Raw genomic sequence first — 10,498 nt, forward strand, 5'->3', positions numbered from 1 at the left:
AAGCTGAATGGAATGAAAGTGTCTAAAAAGAAGGATGTGTATGTAAGTTGATAAATGAGAAAATAAACATCTCAAAAATGCTTCCTTCAAAAAAGTCAAGATCGGATTCATGTGGCTATAAGATGAAAAGTCTAGTTTCTACAAAGAAAACAGTTTTTTTCTTAATACAATTTATTGTCAAAAGTGTTCTTACCAATTTTCATCTCCTTTTATGAATACACGAATTTCATTTTTTAAGCCAAAAATGACAAAAAATTTTATATTCTAATGGATTATTGATGCTAAAAATATGAACTTTTTCTTTTTGCTCATGAAATTCTAAACTGGAAAAATATCTTAGTAGTTAAACTTAAGAAGTGATTTATTTTGGATACTAAATTAAAGATAAATCCCATAAAATTGGACACAAGCTTCTTGCTAAAAGTAGATGGGAGCAATATTAAAATAAGCAAACACTTACTTTAATTATATATTGCATCAAAAACTCATGAAAATACCAGTCGTGGATGACATAACTCAACATTCATTCAAATGACCGTACAGTCCCACCTCTGCCTCACCCCACTTTCCCCTCACTTCTACCCTGTCCTCTTGCAATCTTCAGTCATACTCCTGCAAACAACCTATGATAACTTCCGAACCTAGGAAGCGAAGGGAGTGTTTTTGTTTTGTTTTTAATCTCCGCCTTTAGAAAATTAAAAAAAAATTCTCTCTGAAAGTACTCCAAATTCTCTTGACATTTATTGACCCTACACAGGACAGAGCTATATGTGACTATGTGGTCAAGGAAATAGTCTACCAAAGAAAGAAGAAGGTTGGACAGGAAGGGAACGAGAGGATTTAGGTTGATAAAGGATCAAACCATCCAATGTATTCATGAGTAATGACTGATCTTCAAATTATCTCAAATGATAATATATTGTTTTTCATTTGCGATGCAAATTTCTAAAAAAATCATTTTTTATATGCCGGCAAATGGCTATTATAAAAGATAGGCTTTATCTGTTTATGACTTGGACATGGCTCAATATATATATTTTTAAATGACAATTATGATAACATAATGAAATAATGATATAAATTGTCTGACAACATAAATTAGAAAAAATCCATTATCAAATTAGGTAATTCAGTTTTATCTCTAGTTTTGATAAAAGTTTATTGATTCACTTGAATTATATCTTGATGATGATTAAATATAGTAAAATCTGAGTAATAACGAATCCTACAAAACTTCAAGACTATGGAATTGATTCAGCTATATGGCACTCCACCTTACATCATCTTACTAATATTGATCCCACAAAGATCTCACTAATATCTGTAGGTCTAATTAACAGTTGAATATAGCTTGACTAAAATGTTAGCCTAAAATATATTTTATATGATTTAATAGCCACCTAAAACCTATTTAATTCTCAAAGAAAAAAAATGCGTTCTCAAACCATGTTTCTTTCTGTGGTCACTTAACCTTTCTATACAGTGTTAGAAAATGAAATCATTTTTCTTGATTATGCTAATTCCCATGAAGGTGACATTAGACAAAATAGGAGTTGAGCAATATGTTATTAAGAACAAATATTTAATTTATTTTTACTCCCATTTATTTTTATGTTATTGGCATTCTTTCTGATGAGCTAATGCAGGAAAATATTGCCATGGTTAAGTGAGTTAGATTACTGAAAACTTCACACTTTGAGAAGTTTGTTCTTCTTTAAGTGAGTTGGGCGCCATAAAATTATATAACAAAAATATCTGATAGGGCAAGTAGGATCCTGAATGCTGAGTAAACTTTGGTCAAGTTTTTGTGCTCATATTTGAACAAGGAGGGTTTGAAAATTTATGAATCAAAATATAGAGTAGACAGTTGAAAAATAAAATTTGTAGAACTAGAACAAATACCAAGATTTGATTGTTCCTCCTTTTATTTTGGAAAGATTTTTCCTAGACTTTAGATCCTTGTCTTTCAAAATATTAGGCATCTATTAAATAAGTCATCCCATATTAATATTCAAAGATATTAAGCTTATGGCTGAGACTTTTGTCACATCAGTCCTAGATTTATACTTTCATGTAATCCACTAGCTAGCTTACCATGGTTTCAAGTTCTGTTCACTTCCTGCCATAAATATACGGCAGGACTACTTTATTTACATCAATGAATTAACTTGTACTTACATCTTTATACTGATTATACCTAAATCACTACTCTTTATTCTAGGTTTTCCTCTTAAGGGCCAGATTTACGTAGTCAATAGTCTACTTACATAACTAACTTAATGTACTCCAAACACATCAACCTCTCATCATGTTCATAATTGACCTCATCTTTCCCCCAGCCTGTTCTTTGTACTCAGTTAATGGCACCTTCATTTCCCAATCGTTCTTGCAAAACTTGAGAGTTAGCCAAGCTTTCCAGGTTATGTTAACCTTCCACACATGAATGATGAAGTCTTGTCAACTTGATAGCGAAAATATTTCCTGAATAACTCACACAACTATACCTTCTCCCATTTTTTTCTTTTTTGATAGCTCTTCTTTCTTGACCCTTTCTACTTGATCAATTTACTTAGCTTTCATGGTTGCCAAAACTTCCAGAGACCTTACTAAAATGTAAATTCATGCCCATTCTTAAATGTATTCATTTGCTCTCTACTATCTTCAGAACTTAATTCAAAGTCATTAGCATTGCATTCAAAGCTCTTGTGGTCTAGCACATGCCAGCTTTTCTTGCCCCTCCCTGACCTACTCTCTGCATTCCAAAGATGCCTGTGAGTCTAGTACACAGTATATGATATGCTCAATACCCACTGATAAATCCACAAATGAATAAACACTTAAATAGATGAAAATAAATGATGGGAAACTAACTGCATGCTTTATAAGTTTGAGCTGTTGAATATTTCTGAGTTTTAAAACATTTGTTTTAAAATCCAGAATACATTCTGGATTCTGTATATTTTAGATGGTTCAGTGAAAGTGACTACTAAAACTTAACATCTGTGCTCATCGTGTGCAGAGGAGATGGGGTGGCATCACATAAATTTTGTCCACCTCTTTCCTAAAAGATAATCCAAAAGCGTAATTGGAGAAAATCGTAATTTATTCATCTACTACTTTACCATTCTGGCTTCTCCATTAACTGCGATGAAAAAAAATTACCAAGTAGGTATTATGGTTGAAGTTTTAGGGACATAATAACAGCTGTGCTGTTAATGTCTCCATTTAGTTGAAATCCTTTGGTTTGGGACTGCTATATGGAAAAACTGAGTTTGTGGTTGGGAGCCTGAAGGAGAAGTATTCCCTTTCAACTGACTCTCCACTTTGAGTTTCACTGAAGGTGCTTGACTTGACTGGAGATCTAACCTTCACCACAGTGATTTGAATATATGGAGAGCTCCAGAATCTACTTGGTTTCTTTGGGCATCTTAAATCAGAAGATGCTCGAAGGTCACTGCTGATAAGACTGAGTCCCTGAGGTTTGTCGTGAAAAGGAGTTAAGAGGTAACAGAACTCTCCCATGAGGACAGTGAGGTACATACTGGTTAAAGTTTTCCCTTTTCTCACTATATTGCTCTCTAAACACAGAGGCTTTTAAACTGATAAGAACAGATACTACACTTGATCTTAGCCAAAAGGCCAAGAAGCAATAAACACAGAGGCTTTTAAATGCTAGTTCTCTGAATGGTAAAGTATATTTTAAACGTTTTCTCTGAAACCACCCAAACAGGAAGTGAATTTTTCCTTTCTAATAATAGAACATAAAAATACGCCCACAAGCCAGGCAAAGCAGAAAACTTAAGGCAATTATAAGGGTAAATTAGACACCGGGTTGTTTCTGCCTTGCTAATCCAGGTAACTGAAACTGAAACAAGTTCAGGCTTGCGATGGGCCCGGGTTTCCTCTTCGCTCTGGTGGTAGAGACCCAGGATGTTTTCACTAGTCTGGAACCAGGTTTCAGCTACAGCAGTTTTCTCTGTCTGTGGTACATTTTGAAATATGGAATGAATTACTGGAGTTTCAAGTGATAGATTCAAGCAATAAGTTAATTTGACAGCAATAAGTTAATGAGAAAATAAAGCTTTCATTGACAGAATTGACGCATAGATCCCTGGCTGTGTATGTATAACTGTAATACATATACATAAATACACACAAAAGTAGATATGTACTTTTCTCCGGTTTTGACCTTCTCTCTTCCTCAATGGGCACCTCAAATTTAACGTCTAAAACTGGATTCTTTTTGAGGTCTCTCCCTGCTTTCCAAATACTTACTTGTCCTCGGATATACCTTAGCTTAACTTAGGATATCACTGTTCATCCAGGAACCCAAGTCATGAATGGGGAATTTTCCAAGGTTTCATCCTTTCTCTTTGTGCTGTGAATGCTCCTCCCCCTTCCAGTACCCATTAACTGAGAGGTTCCACTGATTCTACTTCGCAAGGGACTCCTGAATCTCTGCACCATTGCCCCTCCTCCATGCTCCGTCCCTTCCTTTATTGCTCTCTGTTAGGTCTTTGTCTTTTCTTGCCAACCCTAGTGAAATGGACCCCTAGTTAGTATCACTGTGTCTGTCCTTCTCCCCTGCACTTAGTCATCTATAATCATACTATCATACAGCCTCACGATGTCATGTTCCTATTAAACACAGCTAAAGCCTGGGGCCTTAGTATTGCAGAGAAATGTCTCCATCACCTGGCTTCTACTTAATGTCTCCATTCTCCACACACACACCCCTCTGTCATATCATTTTTATTCCACTGCAGAAGACTGCAGATCTTCCCCTCCCCCTACTAAGCACTGCTATTTTATGCTTCTGTAACTTTGCCTAGTTCTTCTTCCTAGAGTTGTGTTTACCTCTGGTTGGTCAGCTAGTTCAAATTCATTAAATTTTTCGTTCACTCAACAAATATTTATTAAGCACCAACAATGTACCAGTTACTGAATTAAATGCTGAATATCAGACTATGTTCCTTCCCTATCCTGCTTTTTAAATTTAGTTTAGTTTTCATTAAGAACCTTCATGGGCATCATCTCCTCCAAGACACCTGAGAGGCTGGTCTATCACCTGGCTTCTGTACCTACAAATTTCCAATGAATGTCCCAATCACTACACTGGAAACATGTTTGCTTATCTGTCTTACCCAAAACACTGTGGTCATTGTAGGGCAAGTTCTTGTGTCTTCTTCTTCTTTTCATTTCCTGAGTCCACTGTCTGGTCTATGACTATTGCTTAATAAATATGTTTTAAACTGAGTTGAATGTTACTAAGATTGAAGATTGCCAATGTAAATTAAATTTAATGCAATCCTTTCAGGTCTCTCCCACCATCATTATTTTTTATTCTCGTGCTGTTCTTTCTCTCGTTGTTTTTCCTCTTTGCTGTCTACATCTCCTTTCTCTTTGCTTAAGTATTTGGAAAACTGTGTGTAGGCTCTGTCATCTAGAAGTGGTATTAGCACTGGCTACTTTTTTGGTCAGAGGAGCTTATTCGTGTTTTGCCGGCAATGGGAATTCTAGGTTTCAGGTGGCTGAGAGAGAAAATAAGTTCAGAAAGAAAAGGGAGAACAAGAAAACAGTTTATAGAGGGGAATGCTACTGGAACCAGTGCTCGTGATGCAATGAAATCAGATGTGGGAGTATTGTATCCAATACTGGGAGTATCCAACCCAGTATTGGAATCATGAGCTGTTACTGTCTTTTAAGGCATCTGTCTTTAGATACACACTCAACACACATGAAAATGCACTCAAGTGCACACATACACACAGGCACACACACACACTCACACATACATAGGCATACTCTTGCACTTTATTATGCCTGAATTGCCCATTTTTCTAAAAACTAGAAATATCCTACTTATTCTGCAGGTTCCAGGTCAAAACCCATTATAACCCAGGTCACATTTACCCCACTCTATTCTGATGGGAATGACCAAAAACTGTGGTAAATGACCACATATTTTAAAAATATTTATGTATTTGAGAGAGAGAGAATGAACGTGAGTGCAAGAGCACCATGAGTAGGGGGAGGGGCGGAGGGAGGGCATTTCAAGCAGACTGCCCACTAAGCATGGAGCTTGAGACAGCGCTCCATTCGAGACCCTGAGATCATGACCTGAGCCAAAATCAAGAGTTATATGCTTAGCTGACTGAGCCACCCAGGTGCCCCAAATGACCACATTTTTAATGCCTGGCCCATTGTGAATAAATATACAAATAAAATACAATGTAAGTTAACTATTAGATAAATCAAATAAAAAGGGCAAATAAAATATATCCAATATATTGCTTTAAAATTATTAGATTTAGCAGAAATAGAATCACTTTGTCAAAATGCTAAAAAGCTTTCTAAATGTTTATTCCCAATTTCTCTACTATGTCATCATGAACCAGAAACAGCATGTAAACTGGAAACAGTCCACAGACCATGCTTTGAGAAATACTGCTCTAGGGGAACTAGTATCAATTTACACAGTAGCCAGTGTACGCATGCTCACTAAGTAAATTAAAGAACAGAGGAAGACACCAGAGCTTGGGGGGTTGTTTTTTGTTTGTCTGTTTGTTTTCCTATTTTGGACATGTTTTATATTTTTCTCTTTAAAGTTTTGAAATATTTACTATTAGCATTACCCAAGTGATTCAGAGTCAGTTTCCCAGTAAACGTTTCCATACACTAATTCATTCCTCACTAGCATTTATTGAGCATAGGCTAGATACCAGACACTGTTCAAGATGCTAAGGTTCAAATTTATATAAGCTATGGTCCCTGCATCAGACAAATCCAAATTAAAGGTCATTCTAGAAAACAACTGGAATGTAATCATCAAAAATATCAGGGTCATGAAAGTTAAGGGGAAGTCTGTAGAACTTTTCTATACTTATGGAGACTAATAAAACATGATTATTGAATGAGGCACATCGTTCAGAAACAAATTCTTACATTCTAAAGGATAGCAGTTGTAATTTATTTGGACAACTGATAAAACTTGAATGGAATCTGAAGATTAGATGGTAGTAATATAACAATGTTAATTTCCTGTTGTATTAGTCAGCTCAGGCTGCCATAACAAAATATCATAGACTGAATGGCTTAAATGACAGGAATTTACTTCTCATAGGTTTGGAGGCTAGGAAGTCCAAGATTAAAATGCTAGCCAATTCCTTTCTTTGGTGAGAACTCTCTTCCTTGTTTGTGCCCTCAAATGGCAGAAAAAAAGAAAGGAAGCTAGCCCTTTGGTGTCTCTTCTTATAAGGGCACTAATCCTATCATGAGGGCCCCACCTTTATGATATCATCTAAACCTACTTAGGTCCCAAAGGCCTCTTCTTTAAATACCATTACGATGGGGAATAGGGCTTCAACATTTGAATCTGGTGGTGGGAGTGGGGATACCTGAGTCCTTAGCACCTGAGGTTGATGACTTTATTGTGGTTAGGTGAATAATGTCTTTGTTTATGAGCAGACACAGCCTAAAGTAATTTAGAGTAATGGGGCATCAGGTTGGAAATTTACTCTCAAATGGTTTTCTGTGCTTACTTAAAATTTTTCTATAAGTTTATGATTATTTCCAAAAAAAGTTTTAAAGATATTGTTTCTGGTCTCAAGATTCTTAATTCTATTTGGGAAGAGAGATATGTAAGCACCTGTAATTAGATACCACTAACTGTAGTGAAATGTGTGGTAGTATAAGAAAGTATTGAATTAGCAGAGGGAACGGTGAGTTTGTCTGGAAGGAAAGCAGAGAGACCTCAAAAACAATGTAAATCTTAAACAGGTCAGATTGGAAAACAAATGAGGGTCCATTGGATCCATGTTTACTTAGTAATAATTATGTGACAGGATTTGCATGTTTGATATATAATTTTGCCAAGAATTTGACTTCCTTTTGATCTATCATTTCTTTTCATTATTTCCTTTTTAAGACTTATAAAAGACAAAGGTTTGTAAAAAAACTTGAAAAAAAGGAAAGATAGTAATAAATTAGCAGTCGAAGGTAAATTGGGGGTCAGATAAAAGTGTCCAAGAAATGATGTTTCTTAGCCATCACATATCATAATACATTTTAACACCTTCTTAGCTTCCTTGGTTCACTCTTGTTCTCCCTCTTACAGTCTTTCTGGCCTCTGGAATCCAGAGACAGATTGAAAAGACTTATCTGGTAGGTCTCCATATTTGTCACTATGACTATGGCCCTCCTTAAAATATTATATTAAATTTCTAATGGACAAGGAAGAACAGGATTAGAGTGTTCCTTAATTTCTCTATTTCTTATAGAGAGCTATGGCTCATTTATTGATTGGTCAAATATTTACACTTTATCTATGCAAAGGTAGAAAATTGCCTATGTAAGGCACATCTTGACTCATTGTATGGTTTCCTTTTTTTTCCAATTAAAAAAAATTTGATCTAACACTCAAAAACTGTAAGATTTTACATAAAAATTCCAATGTTCAACTCTCTATACCTTTAGAAGTTATGGCCACTAGAACAAACAACTGACTAGAAATTTGGACTGGAATGAGTTGAGGTAGCCCGTGTATGTTGAAGATATGATCATCTGTTCCCCAGTTCACACCACTCCCTATTGTCTGATATTGGTTTGTTATATTCACTTTTTTTTTTTTAAGGAGCCTGATGTGGGGCTCGATCCCAGGACCCTGGGATCATGACCTGAGCCCAAGCAGACGCTTAACGACTGAGACACTCAGGCACCCTTGTTGTATGTGTGAGTCCTGAAGGTACTTGCATATTCAACCCTGGCCGAATAGATAACAACGACTGGGAGAGCTTTGATGACAAAGAGAGCAAAAGTATGCATTTGAAATACTGTTTCAAGCTCCAGATTTAAAAAGGTCAGCAATGAGCTCAAAAGAAATTTTTTGTAGAAAAGACTAACCGTGATCTTTCCTCCTTCCTAACTTGACCAGTAAAAAAGTATGTGAAATCAAAGTTGGGGCTAGTCAGATGAGGAGAAAAACTATTGTGCACTCGGCATTACAATCAGTTTCAAAAGAGACTTTTATACCCACTAATTCTTTTTTTTTTTAATTTTTATTGTTATGTTAATCACCATATATTACATCATTTGTTTTGGTGTAGTGTTCCATGATTCATTGTTTGTTCATAACACCCAGTACTCCATGCAGAATGTGCCCTCTTTAATACCCATCACCAGGCTAACCCATCCCCCTACCCTCCTCCCCTCTAGAAACCTCAGTTTGTTTTTCAGAGTCCATCATCTCTCCTGGTTTGTCTCCCCCTCTGACTTACTCCCCTTCATTCTTCCTCTCCTGCTATCTTCTTCTTTTTCTTTTTTCTTAAAATATGTTGCGTTATTTGTTTCAGAAGTACAGATCTGTGATTCAACAGTCTTACACAATTCACAGCACTTACCGTAGCACATACCCTCCCCAATGTCTATCACCCAGCCACCTCATCCCTCCCACCCCCAACCACTCCAGCAACCCTCAGTTTGTTCCTGAGATTAAGAATTCCTCATATCAGTGAGGTCATATGATACATGTCTTTCTCTGATTGACTTATTTCACTCAGCATAACACCCTCCAGTTCCATCCATGTCGTTGCAAATGGCAAGATCTCATTCCTTTTGATGGCTGCATAATATTCCATTGTGTATATATACCACCTCTTCTTTATCCATTCATCTGTCGATGGACATCTTGGCTCTTTCCACAGTTTGGCTATTGTGGACATGGCTGCTATAAACATTGGGGTGCACGTACCCCTTTGGGTCCCTACATTTGTATCTTTGGGGTAAATACCCAGTAGTGCAATTGCTGGATCGAATGGTAGCTCTAATTTCAACTGTTTGAGGAACCTCCATACTGTTTTCCAGAGGGGTTGCACCAGCTTGCATTCCCACCAACAGTGTAGGAGGGTTCCCCTTTCTCCACATCCCTGCCAACATCTGTTGTTCCCTGACTTGTTAATTTTAGCCATTCTGACGGGTGTGAGGTGGTATCTCATGGAGGTTTTCATTTGGATTTCCCTGATGCCGAGCGATGTTGAGCATTTTTTCATGTGCCTGTTGGCCATTTGGATGTCTTCTTTGGAAAAACGTTTGTTCATGTCTTCTGCCCATTTCTTGATTGGATTATTTGTTCTTTGGGTGTTGAGTTTGATAAGTTCTTTATAGATTTTGGATACTAGCCCTTTATCTGATATGTCATTTGCAAATATTTTCTCCCATTCTGTCGGTTTTCTTTTGGTTTTGTGGACTGTTTCTTTTGCTGTGCAAAAGCTTTTTATCTTGATGAAATCCCAATAGTTCATTTTTGCCCTGGCTTCCCGTGCCTTTGGTGCTGTTTCTAGGAAGAAGTTGCTGCGGCTGAGGTCGAAGAGGTTGCTACCTGTGTTCTCCTTTAGGATTTTGATGGACTCCTGTCTCACGTTTAGGTCTTTCAACCATTTGGAGTCTATTTTTGTGTGTGGTGTAAGGAAATGGTCCAGTTTCATTCTTCTGCATGTGGCTG

The 10,498-nt window shown here is 36.7% G+C and overlaps 1 pseudogene; it reads right to left on the bottom strand.

The window, feature by feature from the left end:
* Positions 1-3,546: 3,546 nt before the first annotated feature.
* LOC112834797 (U2 spliceosomal RNA) lies at positions 3,547-3,651 on the bottom strand (annotated as a pseudogene).
* Positions 3,652-10,498: the final 6,847 nt, after the last annotated feature.

Source organism: Callorhinus ursinus, unplaced genomic scaffold (genome assembly GCF_003265705.2).
Source record: "Callorhinus ursinus isolate GAN/ISIS: 27379988/994484 unplaced genomic scaffold, GSC_fseal_2.0 scaffold1, whole genome shotgun sequence".
NCBI classification, from domain to species: domain Eukaryota; kingdom Metazoa; phylum Chordata; class Mammalia; order Carnivora; family Otariidae; genus Callorhinus; species Callorhinus ursinus.